Source organism: Sciurus carolinensis, chromosome 3 (genome assembly GCF_902686445.1).
Source record: "Sciurus carolinensis chromosome 3, mSciCar1.2, whole genome shotgun sequence".
NCBI classification, from domain to species: domain Eukaryota; kingdom Metazoa; phylum Chordata; class Mammalia; order Rodentia; family Sciuridae; genus Sciurus; species Sciurus carolinensis.
The window spans coordinates 64,444,173-64,464,055 of record NC_062215.1 but is presented as its reverse complement, the minus strand read 5'-3'; the positions used below and the strand labels follow the sequence as shown (position 1 = coordinate 64,464,055).

The window sequence follows — 19,883 nt, the reverse complement described above, 5'->3', positions numbered from 1 at the left end:
CAATCCTCCTACCTCAGCCTCCTAAGTTTTGGGGATTACAGGAGTGTGTCACCACACCATGCTCGTCTATTGTCTATGCCACTTTAGAGGCTGAGAAAAATTTAGTTCAACAGATTCAGATTTCAAGCATTTTCCAAGTACATTATAGGTAATGATGCCACTGATTCTATATTTAGACTCAGGAATGGAACAAAGAGTACTAGTTTTACCTGAAATGGTACCACGTCCCTCTTCAAATTCTAATTGAAACCATCACCTAACCCTGCCTAAAAATGTCTATATGGTGTTGCCTATGATAAATTAAAATGCTTTCTCAAAACCTTTTGAGTAGTCCTATTGATTATGATGATTTACATTATAGACAATAAATCACCCCCACCAGTACTTAAAACATTCAGTGTTGTAACTAACACAGGGTGGCTGGCAATCAAATCCCCACTAGGACCAAATAGTCAGGATAACAAAACTCTTATAAATTTGTTTTGTTTTGTTTTGTTTTTTTGTTGTTACTGGGGATTGAATTCAGGAGCACTTAACCACTGAGCCAGATCCCCAGTTCTTTTTATTTTTATATTTTGAGACAAGGTCTCACTGAGGTACTTAGGGCCTCATTAAGTTGCTGAGACGGAATTTGAACTTGCAATCCTCCTTGCCCCAGTCTCCCTGGCTGCTGGGAATACAGGCATGTGCCACCATGCCTGGCATAAAAGTCTTATAACAGGAACCCCCCAAAGTGGTATTGTAATAAATCTTTAGGGAAATATCTGGTTATTTTGTTGTTAATGTTGTTGTTGTTTTGGCAGTGGTGATTGAGTCCAGGGGCAATTAACCACTGAGCACACACTGGCCCTTTCATTTTTTATTCTGAGACAGGGTCTCACTAAATTGCTTAGGGTCTTGCTAAATTGCTAAGGCTAGCCTTGAACTTGTGATCCTCCTACCTCAGTCTCCCAAGTGGCTGGAATTACAGGTGTGGCGGTCATTTGGGAAATACTTTTAATAACAAGTTGCTTCATTATGGTTTCATGATTGTTACATTCCAAAAATTAGGGTAGCAATATCTTCCCCCTAAATCTGAGTTATGTTTTCCTTAAATAGTATTTATAAAAATGCAGCACCTTTCTCAAAAGGAATTTCAGGCCTCTAACAAACATCATGTTGCTAATTTTCACAACATCCCAATAAAGAACTATTATTTAACATTTATGTCACACTTGAACTTGCAAAAAAGTGTTTTACAATTATTTTTATTAGTAGTCATGCCTCACAACCACTCACCTGAGCAAAACTGGTCCTGTTAGCCTCATTTAACAGATGAAAAAACTAATTCATACTAAGGCCAAGGTCAAGCCAGTCTGCTTTTCCAAGGTGAAGGACCTAACCTTTGAAAACACTCTCATTCACTCACCAGTTATCTATATTGCATATAACAACACTAAACAGGTTTCTGAAGAACAGGAATCCACCTAAAATAAAGTCACAAAAATATTAAGAGATTATGATCATTCAAGGTTGGCCAAATTATACTGTTACACTGTGCAGTGTAAGAATATGTAACAACAATCAGGCTGGGTGATGCATGCCTGTAATTCCAACAGCTGGGGAAGCTGAGGCAGGAGGATTTAGAGTTCAAGTCAGTCTCAGCAAAAGTGAGGCACTAAGCTACTCAGAGAGACACTGTCTCTAAATAAAATACAAAATAGGGCTGGAGATGTGGTTTGTTGGTCAAGTTTAATCCCCAGTACCAAAAGAAAAAAAAAAAAAAATGTAACAACAAAGCCCACCATTATGTACAACTATAACGCACCAATGTGGGGGCTGGGGCTGTAGCTCAGTGGCAGAGCACTTGCCTAGCATGTATGAGGCCCTCGGTTTGATCCTTAGCACCACATAAAAATAAATAAAGATATTGTGTCCATCTATATAACTAAACATTTTTAAAAATAAAGAAAAAAAGGACTGGAAGAGGATATAGCTCAGAGATATTTCCTAGCAGATGCTAGGCCCTGAGTTTGATCCCCAGTACCCCTCAGAAGCAAAGAAACTGGCTTCCAAAAACCTCCATATCATCCGAAAAAATTTTTAAATGATTAACTTATTCTTCATCTAATTTTCTTCATCTAAATCAACTACCCTCAAGACTTCTATTTCTGTAACCCCACTGAATGGGTTTAGTCAAAGTCACCATTAATCTGTAGGTTGTCAAATCCTATGTGTACTTCTGTGTTCTTATCTGACCTCTCAATAGCATTCAACAGTTGACCACTCTTCCTAAAACATTTCTTTACTAAGTTTCTGTAACAACACTTTCCTAGTTTTCCACTTATCTCACTGGCTGCTCCTTTCTCATTGAAACCTCTATGCTCTATCCACAAACAATCCCCAGGTTACCTCCTGAAAGAATTCCATGACTTCAAATTTCATCTACATGTTGATAACTTCCAAGTATATAATTCCAGCCCAGACTTCCCCTGGGAAATACCAGGCTTTTCTATCCAACTGTCTGTCTTACATCTCTATTTCAAGAATCTCAAATTTGGCATGACTAAAACAATTCTTGACAAATATGTTCTGCAACAGTTTTATCTATCTCAATAAAGAACAAGTTCATTTACTTACCTACTTGCTCCAGTCAATAATTTTAGATGTTATCCACAATTTCTCTATGCCTCACTCCCACAGCTATGACAATTCCACAGTAAGCTCTATAAACTTCATTCCCAAAAGATAGCTCTCCTAATCAACCCTGTCCAAGTTGCCATCAAATCAATGCTCATCTGAATTAGTCCAAGAGTCTTCTGATTTCCTTGCCTCTAGTCTTGACCCACTCTGCAATTCATATCCATACAACCATAATATTCTTCATAGTCACAAATCAATTCACACCATACCCCTCTTCCAGAGGAAACACATTACCCTAGCTTTCTTTCAAAGAAGAATTCTTTCAAATGAAGAATTCTTTCAAAGAAGAATTCTTTCATTCTTTCAAATGTTATTGTCAATTGTTTTCTGCCTTGTTCATCTCACACAATTCTCCTCCTACTACAATCAAACCACAATGATCACAAGCTGGACATGGTGGCGCACACCTGTAATTCAAGTGACCTAGGAGGCCAAGGAAGGAAGATAGCAAGTTCTAAGGTCAGTCTCAGCAACTTAAGGAGACCCTGTCTCAAAAATGAAACAAACAAGGCAGGTGTGGTAGCACACACCTGTAATCCGAGCAGCTCGGGAGGCTGAGGCAGGAGGATCCAGACTTCAAAGCCAACCTTAGCAATTTAGCAAGGCCCTAAGCAATTCAGCAAGACCCTATCTCTAAATAAAATATAAAAAAGGACTGGGGATATGGCTCAGTGGTTAAGCACCCCTGTGTTTAATCTCCAGTACCAAAAAAAAAATTAAATAAAAAAGTCATGGGTGAATCAAGGTCAAATCCAAATTTCTGATATAGGCAACTGTGGCTTACTGACACCATTCAGAGATGGAATTTGGAAAGTCTAAATTTTGTGGGGAAGACAATAACTTCTAAGGATAGATAGAGGATCCATTCAGCCTATGGAATGGATTTTGGAGAAAAAGATACAAACTAAATATAGAGATATGGAGGAATTATATGTATAGAATTGAAGAAGGAATTGGAGTTATAGCTCAGTGGTAAACTGCTTGCCTATCATACTTGAGACACCGATAGGAGCAGAAGGAGGAACAGGAGGAGGAAAGGGCTAAGACCAGAATCATGGGACAGCAACATTTAGGGAGTGGTAGGAAAAAAAGAGACAAACAAGGAATAGGAAGTAAGGGAAAAAAAACAAGAATGGACATGATCACAGTTTAAAGCAGCTGGGGATATAGCTTAACAGTAGAGTACTAACCTAGCATGTAAAAGACACTGAGTACCATACACAGTATCACAAAAAAAAAAAAAAAAAAAAATCAATAAAACAAAGAAGCAGAGAGTTAAAATAAGGACTAAAAGTGTTATCTGGGTTTAACAATTAGGTCACTGAGGCAGGGAGGGGGTAAGGGAAGAATGGAGGAATATTGGGTTGTGTAGAGGGAAATGGGGGGAGGGGAGGGGGCAGGGGAAGGGGAGATAGTAGAATGAGACAAACATTACCCTATGTACATGTATAATTACATGAATGGTGTGACTCTACATAGTGTACAACCAGAGAAATTAAAAGTTGTACTCCATTTGTGTACAAAGAATCAAAATGCAATCTGCTGTCATGTATAACTAAATAGAACAAACAATAAAAAAATAAATAAAAATATCCAGATGAGGAAAAAAAAAAAAAATTAGGTCACTGAGCAAAGCAATTTCAGTGGAGTGGTATAGACAAAACAAAATTACAGGGATTGAGAAAAAACACTGTGATAAAGTGAACGGAGCAGGAGGAAACTACTTTTAGGAACAGAAAGGGAGAAACTCAGCATTAATGGGAGGTACAGTGAGGACAAAAGAGGTATAAAAAAGAGGTAGTAGAGCTGGGTATGTATGTACCTTGGTGATAAAACACTTACCTAGCATGCATGATCCCTGGGTTTGATCCCCAGAACCGAGAAAAGAGTAGAGACAGAAAGATGAAGATTGAGATAAAAAGGCAATAGTGATACAAGGTCAAAGAGGGATTAACAGTATAAAAAAAAAGCCAACATGAACACATGTCAACTCTGTGAATTCATTCAGTAATTCAGAGTACCTCATGGAGGTTGCTAAAAAAAAAGTAAAGATAGTTTCCACTATATAGTCTTTTCAGACAAAGGTTAAGGAAGAATAATATTAAAGGGTTAGAGATGTACTAAATTAACAATTTAAGCAAGCAGACGTTTAGGTGAGACATAGGATCTTAACCCAATAATCCCCTACACTAAGAATAATAATCTTTTTTTTAACCTTTTTTTTTTGGGGGGGTACTAGGTATTGAACCCAGAGGAGCTTAATCATTGAGCCTCAGTCCCAGTCTTTTTAAAATTTTTTTTATTTTGAGACAGGTCTTGCTAAGTTACCTAGGGCCTAGCTAAACTGCTGAGGCTGGTTTTGAATTTGCAATCCTCCTGCCTCAGCCTCCCAAACTGACGGCATTGCAGGCATACACCACCAAATCAGTCTGGGAATAATTTACTTTACCTAAATAAAGCCCTTACTAGCCAGTCGTGGTGGTAAACATTTCTAATCTCAGCTACCGAGGAGGGTGAGATAGGAGAACCATAAATTCAAGACCATCCTAGACAACTCAGTAAGACCCTGTTCTCAAAGTAAAATTTTTTAAAAAGGCTAGGGATGTAGCTCAGTGGTAAAGCACTTGCCTAGCATGCTCAAGGGCCTAGGTTCAATTTCCATACCAAGAAGGAGGTAAAAAAAAAAAAAAAAAATGTACTTACTAGCTGGGAACAGGGGTGAAAACCTATAATTCCAGCTACTTACAAGGTTGAGGCAGGAAGATGGCTTGAGCCCAGGAATCGTGAGTTCAGCCTAAACAATATAGTGAGACCTTATCTCAAAAAAAGGTTGAGGGGGGCTGCAGCTGTAGCTCAGTGGCAGAGGGCTTGCCTAGCACATGTGAGGCACTGGGTCCGATTCTTAGCACTGTATAAAAAATAAACATACTTTAAAAAAAAAAAAAAAGGTGGAGGGATGGGATAGGGATAATAGGGATATAGCTCAGGACTACTCAGGGGTAGAGTACTTGACTCAGGACACTGAGGCAGGAGGATCACAAATTCAAAACCAGTCTCAGCAACTTAGCGAGACCCTAAGCAATTTAGGGAAACCCTGTCTCAAAATGAAATATGAAAAGGGCCAGGGGCTGGGGCTGGGGTTATAGCTCAGTGGCAGAGTGTGTGAGGCACTGGGTTCGATCCACAGCACTACATAAAATTAAACAAATAAAACAAAAGCATGCTGTCCATCTACAACTACAAAAAAACATTTTTTTTTTAAAAAAGGGGGAGCTGGGGATGTGGCTCAGTGGTTAAGAGCCCCTAGGTTCAATCTCCAGTACTTAAAAAAAGAAGAGGGCTGGGAATATAGCTCAGTAGGTCAAGTGCTTGCCTTACAAAGCACAAGGCCCTGAGTTCAATCCCCAGTACCAAAAAAAAAAAAAAGAAAAAAAAGAAAGGAGAAGGAGGAAGAAGAAGAAGAAAAAAGGAAGAAGTAGTAGAAGTAGTCTGAGAACAGACTGGAAATGTAGTTCAGTGGTAGAAAACTTGCCTAGCATGTGCAATACCCTAAGTTTGATCCCCAGAACCACAACCACGAAAAAAGAAAAGAACGAAATTCGAGATTGAATGGAAAAGCAGAGCAGTTGTGGAAAAATAAAAGCAGAGCAGACACAAGATACAGAAACACTGGAAAACAGTTCAAACTGCCTCTCAGAAGAAAGCAATAGCAGAGAAAAGAGGGTGGGTGCCAAATGAGGAGGGAAATGCTGTTAAATCAGTGCTGGACCTAGTCCACCTACCAAAAAAAAAAAAAAATCACAGTCAATTTTCTCAATGTTTTCCCAAATCTACACTCACCTGAAACCCAAATACACATATTTCAGTAATATTTAAGAATACTCTTGTCATAATATTCTAAGAGTCCAAGCTTCACTCTATTAAGCAATGCTTGGGAGAATAGAGATCATGGCTAGACTTTGGATGAGAACCACACATTAATCCCCAATTAACTTTTTAAATCTCACCAGTGAAAACTACTTCATGCACTGAGGCAAAGGACTATCTTTAGTTGACAGAATAGTATCCTAGGACAGGAAGAGAAGGGAATAAGGAAAGCTAACTGTATCATGCTTAGCAATAAACCAAACTAATAAATAATATAGAAAAGAACTGACAAAGTATTTTTTTGGGGGGTGCTGGGGACTGAACCCAAGGCCTTATGCTTACAAAGCAAGCACTCTACCAACTGAGCTATCTCCCCAGCCCCCTAGTTATTTTTAATCTTAAAGTCTTAAGCATCAAAATTACAATGCTGAGCACAGTGGCACACATCTGTAATCCCAGCTACCTGGAAGGCTCAAACAGGAGGATTGCAAATTTCAAGGCCAGCCTGTGCAACTTAGTGAGACACTGTCTCAAATTTTTAAAAATAAAACAAAAAGAATTACAGATGTAGCTCAATGGTAAGTGCTCCTGGGTTCAATCCCCATGACCACAAAAAAACAAAAACAAAAACAAAAACAAAAAAAAAAAACACAACTAAGCCAGGCATAGTGACACAAACCTAATACCAGCTACTAGGGAGACTGAGGCAACAGGAGACAGAGGCAACAGGATCAGATTACTTACGTTAACAAATTAAAGACCAGTTTGGGGGGCTGGGGAGATAGCTCAGTTGGTAGAGTGCTTGCCTTGTAAGCATAAGGCCCTGGGTTTGATCCCCAGCACCCAAAAAAAAAAAAAAAAAAAAAAAAAAAAGACCAGCTTGGACAACAGAGCAAAACCCCATTTCCCAGGAAACAAAAAAAAGACCCAAACACTACAAAAAAAAAAAAAAAAAAAAAAGAGTACACAACTGTATGAAGCCCAGGGTTAAAAAAAAAGGGCAGGGGGACACAAAAATACAACTTGTTGGTAGAGCATTTGTCTAGGACTGCAAAACATACACATAAACAAACACAACTATACAACTGATTAATTTTCAAAGTAAAAGATCAATAGTCAAAGGAATCTAAATTTGGGGGAGACTTTTCAAGTTGTAGAGGGTCTTGTTGAATTGCTGAAGCTGGCCTTAAATTTGTAATACTCCTGCCTCAGCCTCACAAATTACTGGGTTTAAAGGTGTTTACCATAGCCGAGTCACTTTTTTTTAAATACAGAGTCTTGATAAATTGATGAAATGGCCTAGAATTAGCACTCCTCCTGCTTGTTTCCCAGAGTACCTTGGATTAAGGATTGTATCATGACTGGCTAAAGTAGATTTTTAAAGAAATAGCACAGAGGGGCTGGGGAGATAGCTCAGTCGGTAGAGTGCTTGCCTTGTAAGCACAAGGCCCTGGGTTCGATCCCCAGCACCCAAAAAAAAAAAAAGAAATAGCACCGAGCACAGTCGTGCATGCCTATAATCCCAGTGACTCAGGAGGCTGAGGCAGGAGAATCCAACAGCTTCCAAGCCAGACTCAGTAATTTAACCAGGCACTTAGCAACTCAGAGAGACTCTATATCTAAATAAAATGTAAAAAAGGGCTGGAGGTATGCCTCAATGGTTAAACACCCTTGGGTTCAATCTCTAGTGCAAGAAGAAAGAGAAGAGAAAAAAAGATAGAAAATAGGTCAAGCACAGTAGCACACACCTTTAATCCTTGAGAGTCTGAGGCAGGAGGATCACAAGTTCAAGGCTAGACTGAGAAACTCAGCAAGAACCTGCCTCAAAATATAAAAAAGGACTGCAGATGTAGCTCAGTGATAAAGCTCTTCTGGGATCAATCCCCACACCAAAAGAAAAAAAAAAAAGGACCAACCCTACCTACCATTTTTTAATTAGGTCAATCCAGTCCAAAAACTTTAAAAGATGTTGGAGGTGACACATGCCTCCAGCGATGAGAAAGGCTAAGGCAGGAGGATTGCCAAGTTCAAAGCAAGTTTCAGCAATTTAGAGAGGCCCTAAGCACTTAGCAAGGTTCTGTCTCATAAAATAAAAAAGGGCTAGGGATAAGGTTCAGTGGATAAACACTCCTTGGTTTAATCCCAGCACCAAAAACAGAGTTTAAAAGATTAAGCCAAGTTATGACTTATTGGTGGGGGAAAAAAAATTACACAAATTTAAACTTGTTATTTCTTATTTCACAGTTTTCCCTAATAACTTCAGAATTATATCCCAGAAAATCAGTACAGAAGTCAGCCTTTTAAATCATTTCTTAAATGACCTGCATTTTCCCATTGAAGTTTTATGACCCAGTATTGTACCAAACCATTTTATAAATAAGTTATCAAATCCAATTAATTATTCTCCTTCTCTTCCTTTATTCAATGCATCTTTTTTTTTTTTGGATACCAGGGATTGAACCTAGGGGTGCTTAACCAGACCTTTTTATGTTTTATATTAAGAAAGGGCCTCGCTAAATTGCTGAGGCTGGCTTTGAACTTGTGATCCTCCTGCCTCAGCCTCCCAGGCTACTGGAATTACAGGCGTGCATCACCATGCCTTCTTCAATACGTCTTTTTTTTTTTTTTTTTTGAGTTTTTAATGGACCTTTATTTTATTTATTTACATGCTGTGCTGATAATCGAACCCAGTGCCTCACACATGCTTGACAAGCACTCTACCACTGAGCTACTACTCCAGTCCTCAATGCATCTATAATAAAGAAAACTTATGCCAGGCATGGTGGTGCATGCTGTAACCCCAGCAACTCAGGAGCTGGAGACAGAAGGATTGTAAATTGGAGGCCAGTCTCAGAAACTTATCAAGTTCCTGTCTCAAAATAAAAAGGGCTTAGGACATAGCTCAGTGGTCAAGAATCCCTGGGTTCAATTCCCAGTATGAAGAAAAGAAAGCAAGCTAGCTAGCTGGGTTAGTAATTTTCCTGCTCAGTTGTATTCCTTTTCGCACTGAGTCACAAAGCTCAGAAAGACACATAATCAAAATCTTAAGAAGCAGGGAAAAGATAAAAATAGATATTAAACACTTCTCTAAGAAAGCATTCACCTCTCACCAAGAGTACAGTGACTTCACAATTATCCCCACTCTGGTTAGCTGTAAAATTTCAACCCTCTCCCTGACCACTTTGCTTCTCACATTTACTCTCACTTCTCAACTTATTAGAAACATTTTTTTTAAAGTCACTGTAATATTTTAAGACTTCAAATCTAAGTATTAGGCTCATGTTTCTTCTGAAAATCTTCCAAGCTTCCTGTCCTGCTCTGCTGCATTATACAATGTTACTCTGCCAAAGTCTTAGCTCATTTCCTCCTCTAGCTTGTCCTGATATGGTGGTATACATCTCCCTTTCCATTTTCAGACTTCGCTAAGGTATTGGAATATCCTATCTTCCTTGTTCCTGAAGGTGTGTTATGCAGGTTCAATGCCTATATCCGGTCTTTCATCACTTCTCATAATAAGCTGTACCTCCTCCACAATACATCACTTATTCTACTTCAACAATTATAAGACACAGTTGTTTCTTTCTTCATGTTTTAGCAATTCTGAAAACAAGATACATTTTTTTGATTGATGGCATCCCAAACTTGTAAGCAACATTTCTTCATTCTTAGTGGTATTTAAAATAATTGTGGGCTGGGGATATAGCTCAGTTGGTAGAGTGATTGCCTCGCATGCACAGGCCTTGGGTTCAATCCTCTGCACCACAAAAAAATAAAATAAAATAAATAAAATAAAATTTTTGTGGGGCTGAGGCTGTAGCTCAGTGGCAGAGCCCTGAGGCACTGGGTTCAATACTTAGCACCACATAAAAATAAATAAATAAATAAAATACAGACATGCTGTCCATTTTTTTAAATAATAAAATAAAATGGGCTCAGATTGTAGCTCAGTGGTAGAGCACTTGTCCAGCATGTGTGAGGCACTGAGTTTGATTCTCAGCACCACATAAAAAAATAACTAAAATAAAGATATTGTGTCCATCTACAGCTAAAAATATTAAAAATAAATCAAATTAAATAAAATAATAATAATAAAATAATTGTGACCAGGACTGGGGGTGCAATTCAGTGGTAAAGTGCTCCTGAACTCAATCTGGGTACCAAAAAAAAAAAGAAAAGAAAAGAAAAAGAAAGTGGGTTGCAAGATCAAAAGGGCTCTTGAAAAACAAAGATTCTGCTTGGCACAGTGGTACACGCCTGTAATACCAGCAAGAAGTTAAGGCAGGAGGACTGCAAATTCAAAGCCAGTCTCAGCAACTTAATGAGGTGCTAAGCAACTCAGTAAGACCCTATCTCAAAAACAAAAACAAAACAAAACAAACAAACAAAAAAAAACCAGCTGGGGATGTGACCCAATAGTTAATCACCTATCAGTTCAATTCCTGGTACAAAAACAAAAACAAAAAAACAAGATTGTTTTCAAGCAAATATTTTCAGTAAAATGAAGAGTATAAACACCATGATTTTGTTCTAAAGAGAGTATTTTTAGGTTTTCCCTGCCAAGCATGGTATCATGGTGGCACTGACCTGTAGTCCCAGCTATTCTGGAGCCCAAGGTAAGAGGATTTCAAGTTCAACAATCTCAGCAACTCAGAAACACTCTTTCTCAAAAACAAAATATAAAAACTGCATGTGGAATCACAACCCTGTAATCCCACCAACTTGGGAGGCTGAGGCAAGAGGAAAACAAGTTCAAAATCAGTTTCATTAATTTAGCAAGGCCCTAAGTAACTTAGCAAGACTTTGTCTCAAAATAAAAAACAAAAAGGACTGGCAATATGACTCAGTGGTTAAGCACCCCTGGGTTCAAGCCCCAGTATCTAATAAATAAAAAAATTTTTAAAAAAAGCTGGGCATGGTGACTCAAGTCTATAATGTCACTGACTCAGGAGGTTGAGGCAGGAGGATCTTAAGTTTGAGACCAGTCTCTGCAATTTAAAAAGGTCCTGAGCAACTTAGACACTGACTCAAAATAAGTAAACAAAAAGGGCTGGGGAAGCCCAGCGTGGTGGCACACACCTGTAATCCCAGTGGCTCGAGAGGCTGACGTAGGATTGCAATTTCAAAGCAGCCTCAGCAAAAGCAAGGTGCTAAGAAACTCAGTGAGATACTGTCTCTAAATAAAATATAAAATAGGGGAACTGGGGTTGTGGCTCAGTGGTACAGTGCTTGCCTAGCATGTGTGAGGCACTGGGTTAGATCCTCAGCACCATATAAAAATAAATAAATAGGGCTAGGGTTGTGGTTCAGTGGTAGAGTATTTGCCTAGCATGTGTGAGGAACTGGATTCCATTCTCAGCACGTGCATGTATATAAATATAATAAAGGTCCATTACCAACTAAAAAAATAAGTTAAAAAATAAATAAATAAAATAAAGGTATAGTGTCCATCTACAACTAAAAAAAAAGTTGTTTTTAAATAGGGCGGGGAGGGGGGCTGGTGTTGTAGCTCAGTGTCAGAGCACTTGCCTCACATGCCTGAGGTCCTGGGTTTGATCCTCAGCACCCCATAAATAAATAAAATACAGGTATTGTGTCCCTCTACAACTAAAACTTAAAAAAAAATTGAGCTGGGGATGGGGCTCAGTGACTGAGTGCCCGAGAATTCAATCCCCAGCACCCCCACAAAAAAGGGCTGGGGATACAGCTCAGTGGCAAAGCACTCCTGGATTCAATCCCAAGTACCAAAAAAAAGGAAAGAAAAAAAAAAAAAGAAAGAAAAAGTGAAAGTTATTCACTTTATCAAAATAAAAATGAATTAATAAATCTTATTCATTCATTCTTTTGACCCTTGGTATGTCAGGGATTCACTGAAGACCTTACATTCTCACACCTCATTCCATACTTTGAACAGGCTGCCCACACAACAGGCAATCAAAGAACTGGCCACCCTCTTTCCTACCCCAGGAAAGAAGTCCTCATCTGTTGATTGTTAACTTATAACATAAAAGTTTCCATAAATAGGAAAGTGGAAAAAATGAGAGGACAAGAAATTCTCATTATAGCTGAAGAAATAAATCTCTATTATTTTATTATAACACAGATGGCATTTATGAACTTGTTTGAACTGATGGAAATTTTCATAGAGGGACACTGAATTACCAAAATTTAAAATAAATGTTCAAGGCTAAGGATGCAGCTCAGTGGTAGAGCACTTGCCTACCTTGTGCAAGGCCCTGGGTTCAATCCCTAGTACTGCAATAAATACATACATACATATATATATATACAATCAGGCACAGTGGCACATTTCTGAAATCCCAGTAATTTAGGAGACTGAGGAAAGAGGAATACAAGTTTGAGGCCAGTCTCAGAGATTTAGAGGGCCTAAACAACTTAGTGAGACTCTGTCAAAATAAAAATTAAAGGGCTGGGGTTGTAGCTCAGTGGTAGAGTGCTTGCCTGGCACTAAGGTTTGATCCTCAGCACCACATAAAAGTAAACAAAAGTACTGTGTCCATCTACAACTAAATACACACACCCCACATACTGATTTACTTAAAAAAATAAAAATAATAAATAAAAAGGGTTGGAAATATAACTCTGAGCACCCCTAGGTTCACTCCCCAGTATCATAAATAAATAAATAAATAAATGGGCTACAACATTTTAGAAAATAGAAAGCTACATTTTCTGCTTCTACTGCATCTACCGTATGGTAAAGACAGAATAAATCTATAATCCGGGCTGGGGAGGTAGCTCAGTCGGTAGAGTGCTTGCCTTGCAAGCACAAGGCCCTGGGTTCGATCCCCAGCACCACAATAAATAAATAAATAAATAAATAAATAAATAAATCTATAATCCATAATGACCTGCGACAACAGAAAAATGCTTTCTTTCTGCAGTACAGGGGATCAGATCCAGGGCCAGCACATGTTCAGGAAGTGTTCTACAACTGAGCTACACCCAGACTAGTTTTTTTTTTTTTTTTTTGGTATTGAACCCACGGATACTTTATCACTGAGCCACATCCCCCAGCCCTTTTTATTTTTTGTTTTGACACAAGGTCTCCTTAAGTTGCTTAGGGTCTTGCTCAATTAACCAGGCCTAAAACTTGTGATCTTCCTGCCTTAGCCTCCAGAGTTGCTATCATAATAGGTATGTGAGAGGGCACCCAGCCTGACTTTTTTAAACTAGCCGGTAAAAAAGAATAATCAAGCTGGGGATATAGCTCAGTAAATAGATGCTTGCCTCACAAGAACAAGGTCCTGGGTTCAAACCCCAGCACCATAAAAAAATAAATAAATAAATAAAAAAGAACAACCAATTCTATGAACAGAGAATTTATTGAAAGAGTCAAGGAACTAAAAAGAGCAGAAAGTTTAAAATTATACATCACTGTGCATTTTCAGGAAAAGAAGTAAAATACATTTTACTACAAAGAGCAGGTAATGACAACTCAGTTTTGTTTCCACCCTACCCGTAAAATAATTCATTCCTCATTATCTGTCAATCTGCAAGGATCTAGTATAGCCACTCCACTTCCTACCTTTACTCAGCTAAAAGACAAATCACTCACCAATCTCTAAAAAGTCTCACCATTTTAAGCTCTCAATCCTCAAAGCCAAAAGAACTAAAGCATTTGTCTCTAAAAGGAGTTTGTAGACTTTCTTTCAAAAACTATGGCTAGAAAACAGTTTTCTCTCTCTGGAAGCAAATAATCTAACTCTGTCCTTTACTGTGTCTACCCTTAATAATAAAGGCTCAGAAGTGCTCCTCCAATCTCTCAAAGAATCACCCATCTCTTGGGCTTCTGCATAAGTGATTCCTTTTTCACTCTACCTAGCAGGTTTCACAAACAAGTGGAGCAGATTAAAATAAAAGCCAGGCTCAATGGTGTACACCTATATAATCCCAGCAGTTTGGGAGGCTGAGGCAGGAGGATCACATCTTCAAAGCTAGTCTCAGCAGTTCAGCAAGGTGTTCAGTAACTTAGCAAGACTCTGTCTCAAAATAAAATGGACTGGGGATATGTTTCAGTAGTTAAGCACACCTGGGTTCAATCCCCACTACCCCTCAAAAAAGCAATATTAAAAATTAAAACTTAAATACTGGGTTCAATCTTCAGTACCACATAAAAATAAACAAATGGAGGTATTATGTCCATCTACAACTAAATTTTTTTTTTTAATTAAAATTTGGGTTGGGGCTAGGGCTTAGTGATAGAGCGCTTGCCTCACACATGCAAGGCACTGGATTCAATCCTCAGCACCACATAAAAATAAATAAATAAAGATATTGTGTCCACCTACAATTAAAAAATATTTTTAAAAAAATTAAATTAAAAAAAAAAAAGGAGCTAAGCTGAGAGCAAGGTAGCACATGTCTGTAATCATAGCATATGTGGAGGCTGAGACAGGAGGATCACAAGTTCAAAGCCAGCCTCAGCAATCTAGGGAGGTCCTAAGTGACTCAGTGAGACCCTGTCTCAAAATAAAAAATAAAGGGTTGGGGATGTAGCTCAGTGCCCCTGGGTTAAATCCTCAGTACCTACCCCCCCCCCAAAAAGGAGCTAAAAAGTATGTATAATTCAGTTGCAAAATAGTCAAGGGTGGATGAGGTAGTGCACACCTGTAATTCCAATGACTTGGTAGGCTGAGGCAGGAGGATTGTAAATTCAAGGCCACACTCAGCAATTTAGACCCTCAGCAAGCCGGACGTGATGGAGCACGCCTGTAAAAAATAAAAAGGACTAGGGATGTAGCTCAGCAGTAAAGTCCCCTGGGTTCAATCCCCAGTACAAAATAATTAAAGAGATAAAATAACAGGGGCTTGAAATGTAGCTTAGCGGTAGAACACTTGCCTGATGTCTGAGACCCTGGGTTTGATTCCCTGCACAGCAAAAAAAAAAAAAAAAAAAAAAAGAAGAAGAAGAAGAAGAAGAAAATTGAGTTTTGGGCTGAAGGAGTAGCCCAAGGTCCTGGGTTCAATCCCCAGTAGCACAAAAAAATGTAAGCAAATTATATTTGCACATCCCTCATTAGACAGCCCTCCCAGCTTGTCTCCAACTAGATTCCTCAACTGGTAATAAAACACTTTAGTGCCAACTGTGTTACAAGGGAACCTGAGGTAGCTACATTCGGAAAGCATTTGGTCCTCCATTCTCTTTCTCTTGGGTGAGGAGCCACATATCATTTGTAAAAGTGCTAGAATATGGTATTTTTTTCTACACAAGTCTGACAGCTAATTTGTCACATCACAGAACTGGTATTTCTGCACATGATCTGCTGTGCCTTTGTAGAAAGCACATATTTGTCTACTGAGGTTTTACAAACAACATGCTTTGCCTTAACAGAAAAATCAGTGATTCTATTAATAACGATAAGCTCAATGTAGTAATAGTGTTGATTATATATCAGCATCTACGTGGTACATACCATTTACAATTTTCATAAACAATCTCAACCACATACACGATGTTTGTAATAGCCCATCTTAAGTCTGACATCTTCCAAAGATTCAGAAAGGAGAAGTAGGCCCTGCTCAAGGTAATCTATCAGTTTTATCGGAGGTGGACTTACTCTTGAATGTGTCTGACTCCAAACCACTATCTCTTTTCTCTAGACCCCTCCCAGCTTTAAACGGCGGGCTCCCCGACTCCCATCCTTTACCCAGGGCAGCCTAGTACGCTGGGCGACCGTCTCTTCCCTGCCAGGTTCAGAGTTGGCTTCTTCAGCTCCAGCAGGGCTTTCATCCTCCACCACCCTCCCCCAACAACCATTCTCTGAAAGAAGCGGAAAGGGAGAGGCGACCAAAGCTCCTGGGGGAAGGGATGATGACAAACGGGGAGCGCAGGACACTGACCCTGCCGTGGGCGCCTTCACGCCTCAGCGTTCAATCCCTTCCCTCCACCAAGATGTCCAGCTCTTGGATCCGCGACCTGACTACCCATGACCCAAATTCTTTCAGCATCACCTCAAATTGTCCCTCTCTCCCACCCCTCAGTCCCCAAAGGGCAAAGCCCACCACCCGAAACAGGGTAATCTTCCACCAAGTCACCTCCCCTTATCCCCCGCTATCCACTCCCTTTCCACCACTACTCACTGTCGGTGGCTGGGCCCGGCCCTCATGGCTGCTCCGTTGCCGCCCGCCGCCACCACACCACTGCTCCACGCCCCGGCCCCTCAGTCGCCGCCGCCGCCGTCGGGACTCGCCGGGAGCCGCTCCCGCGCCTGCGCAACCTAGAGGGCCCGGGCCCTTTCGGTCATCTTGCGCCTGCGCAACGCGCGCCGAAGGCGTCTTCCTCAGTGCCTGACGAGCTGGACCTGTGGGTCTCCAATGGACATGGCCGCTGGCAGGCCTTAGGTCTTTGGTAAGATTAGAGAATTTGGCGGCTGCCCCAGGCTTTGAAGCCTCTAGAGTACAGTGGCTAGGTTACCAAACTCTTGAACTGCGATTTTCCTAGGGGGCCATAGATTTAATGGCACTTTCAGTATTCTGGATCCTGCTTGCACTTAAGGACCTTAAAGCACTCAGGTGTTCTGAGGTCATCAGACAGTATATTTTGGTTTCTTTTAAGAAGATGATCACATCCAGAATGCAATGAGAGCTCAGGGTACGGTGGCGCATTCCTGTAATCCCAGCGTCTACGGAGGCTGAGGCAGAAGGATCACAAGTTACTTATCGAGGCCCTCAGCTACTCAGCGAGACCCTGTCTCTAAATAAAATATAATAAAGGACTGGGGGGCTGGAGTTGTGGCTCAGTGGTAGAGCTCTTGCCTGGCACATGTAAGGCACTGGGTTCGATCCTCAGCACCACATAAAAATAAGTAAATAAAATAAAGGTATTATGTCTATCTACAACTAAAAAAATAAATAAATAAAAAGGACTGGGCATGTGGTTCAGTGGTAAAGTACCTCTGGGTTCAATCCCCAGTACCAAAAATATAAACAAATAAACAAACAGATTGAACCCAGGGTTGCTTTACCTTTGAGCGAAATACTCGGCCCTTTTTATTTTTTGCTTTGAGATAATGTTGAGCTATGTTGCAGAGGATCTTGGAAGTTACTGGCCTCAGACTTGTGGTCCTCCTGCCTCAGCCTCCCAAGTTGCTGGGATTACAAGTATGAGCCACCAGGTCCAGCCCTGGAGACTGTTAAAGAGGTGACCTTACCTGGAATACAATGGGACACTTCTAAATGAAAGTAAGAGCTGCTTATTGGACGTGTTCTAAGTATCCCTTATGTGCCATCGTGGAATTTACAGGCAAATAATCCCCTACTTTCCAGCTCTTACCGTTTGCAAACTGGTAAATAAAAATCAGACCTTTAGCCCAGTGAAGCCCAACTATCAACTTATGGATGACTATGACTAGCCCAAGAAACAGGTTCAACCTAAGTCATACTCCCTTAGGCTAGTTAGGTTATTCGGTACCCACCAGGCTCAATCTTTTCCTGGAAATTCAACAATAGACTTCAAAACAGCAGGCAACTCACTTTAACCAAAGGGAGGAGGAGCAGGTACATAGGAAACTGCTCCTTACCATGACTCTTCCATCGCACATCCAGCCCTCATCTACTCACATCTATAAAGATTGGAGAGACGGCAACGCATGGTGGCAATCCCAGCGGCTTGAGAGGCTGAGGCAGAAGGATCGTTGAGTTCAAAGTCAGCCTCATCAAGTTAGTAAGGCCTTAAGCAACTCAATAAGATCCTGTCTCTAAATAAATATAAAAAAGGGCTGGGGATGTGGCTTAGTGGTGAAGCGCCCCTGGATTCATTCCTTGGGGGGGTGGGGGATTGTAGAGAAAATGAGTAAGGCAAAAAAGAGGAGGAAGGGAAAAAGAGGAGGAGAAGGGGAAGAAGATGAAATTCAAATCTATGAAAGATGATTTTCTGTACTTCTTTTTTTTTTTTTTCCCCCTTTTTTATCCCCTAGTACTGGGGATTGAACCCAGAGACACTCTACCACTGAGCTACGTCCCCAACCCTTTTAAAATGTTTTTACTTTGAGATAGGGTCTTAGAAAATGCCCTAAGCCAGGCTGTCCTCAATTTGAGATCCTCCTGCCTCAGCTTCACCTTCATCTCAGTATCTGGGATTACAGACATGCACCTTTTCACCCAACTAATTTTCTGTACTAAAGAAAGTAAAAACCACAGGGCATGGTGGCGCATGCCTTCAGTTTCAGTGATTTCAGAGGATAAGGTAGTAGGATTGAAAGTTCAAGACCAACCTCAGCAATTTAGCAAGGCCCTAAGGAATTAGAGACCTGTCTCAAAATACAACATTTAAAAAAAAAAAAGGTGGGGGGGCTGCAGACCTGGCTCTGCAGTTAAGCAACCTTGGATTCAATCACTGGTACCGAAAAAGAAAAAAAAAAAAAAAAAACCTCTGATCTCAGAATCTAATACAAGTGTTTAGCTGAGCATGGTGGTACATACCTGTAATCCCAGCAATTTGGGAGGCTAAGGCCAGAGGATCATGTTGGAGGCCAACCTGGGCAATCTAGTGAGATCCTGTCTCAAAAATTAAAACAAAACCAAACAAAAAAAAAGGGGCTAGGGATGAAGCTCAATGGTCAAGTTCCCCTGGGTTCAATCACTAGTACCAAAAAAAATCTAATATGAATGTTTGAACACCTAATCTAAGATTAAGGAAAGTTTTCTTCATTTTGGGAAAATGAAGGCCCTAAGTAAAAGCTGAGAATGCTGAAAGCAGCACTGAGATGCTAGAGGCAATAGAGCCTTCTTGTCACTAATATTTCTTTTTCTTCTGTAAAAGTTGCCAGGAAGATATATACAATTGCCTGTACTGGGATTCTCAGGTCACTGAGAAACTAAAAGTTATTCCTTCCTGCCTTCTCAGATAAACACCTAAGAATCTGAGGGGTTTTTTAATGTTGTTGTTCTTTGCTTTTGCTTTTTTTTTTTCTTTTTTTTCTTTTTTAAGAGACAGAGTCTCTCTGTTGTTGCAGGCCTCTAATCTCAGCCTCCAGAGTAGCAGCAATTATGGTCACGTGCCACCACACTCAGGTTTTGTTTTGTTTTGTTTTGGGGTTTTTGGTTTTTTGGGTTTTTTGGGGGGAGGTTAGTACAGAGGGTTGAACCCAGGGATGCTTAACCACCAAGTCACATCCCCCATCCCTTTTGTATTTTATTTAGAGACAAGAGCTCCCTGAGTTACTTAGGGCTAGGCTAAATTGCTGAAGCTGGCTTTGACCTCTCAATCCTCCTGCCTCTCACACTCAGCTTTCTGAGGTCTTTTTTCTCATCAGATGCTTGCAACTTTTGGGTATACAGCTATATGCTGCTTTGGAGAAACAGTGTACAAATTG

At 40.1% G+C, this 19,883-nt stretch overlaps 1 protein-coding gene across 3 annotated transcripts in view; it reads right to left on the bottom strand.

The window, feature by feature from the left end:
* Positions 1 to 16,780, bottom strand: part of Fam222b (family with sequence similarity 222 member B) — a 76,228-nt gene extending 59,448 nt beyond the window's left edge. For 2 of the 3 annotated variants that reach the window (XM_047544817.1, XM_047544820.1), the window contains exons 1-2: positions 16,651 to 16,780; positions 15,178 to 15,279 (exon numbers count right to left, since the gene is read on the bottom strand). The gene's annotated coding sequence lies outside the window, so the exon portion shown is untranslated. The remainder of the gene's footprint in view (positions 1 to 15,177; positions 15,280 to 16,650) is intronic. The other variant, XM_047544815.1, reaches the window with a different exon arrangement.
* Between the last annotated feature and the right edge of the window lie 3,103 nt (positions 16,781 to 19,883).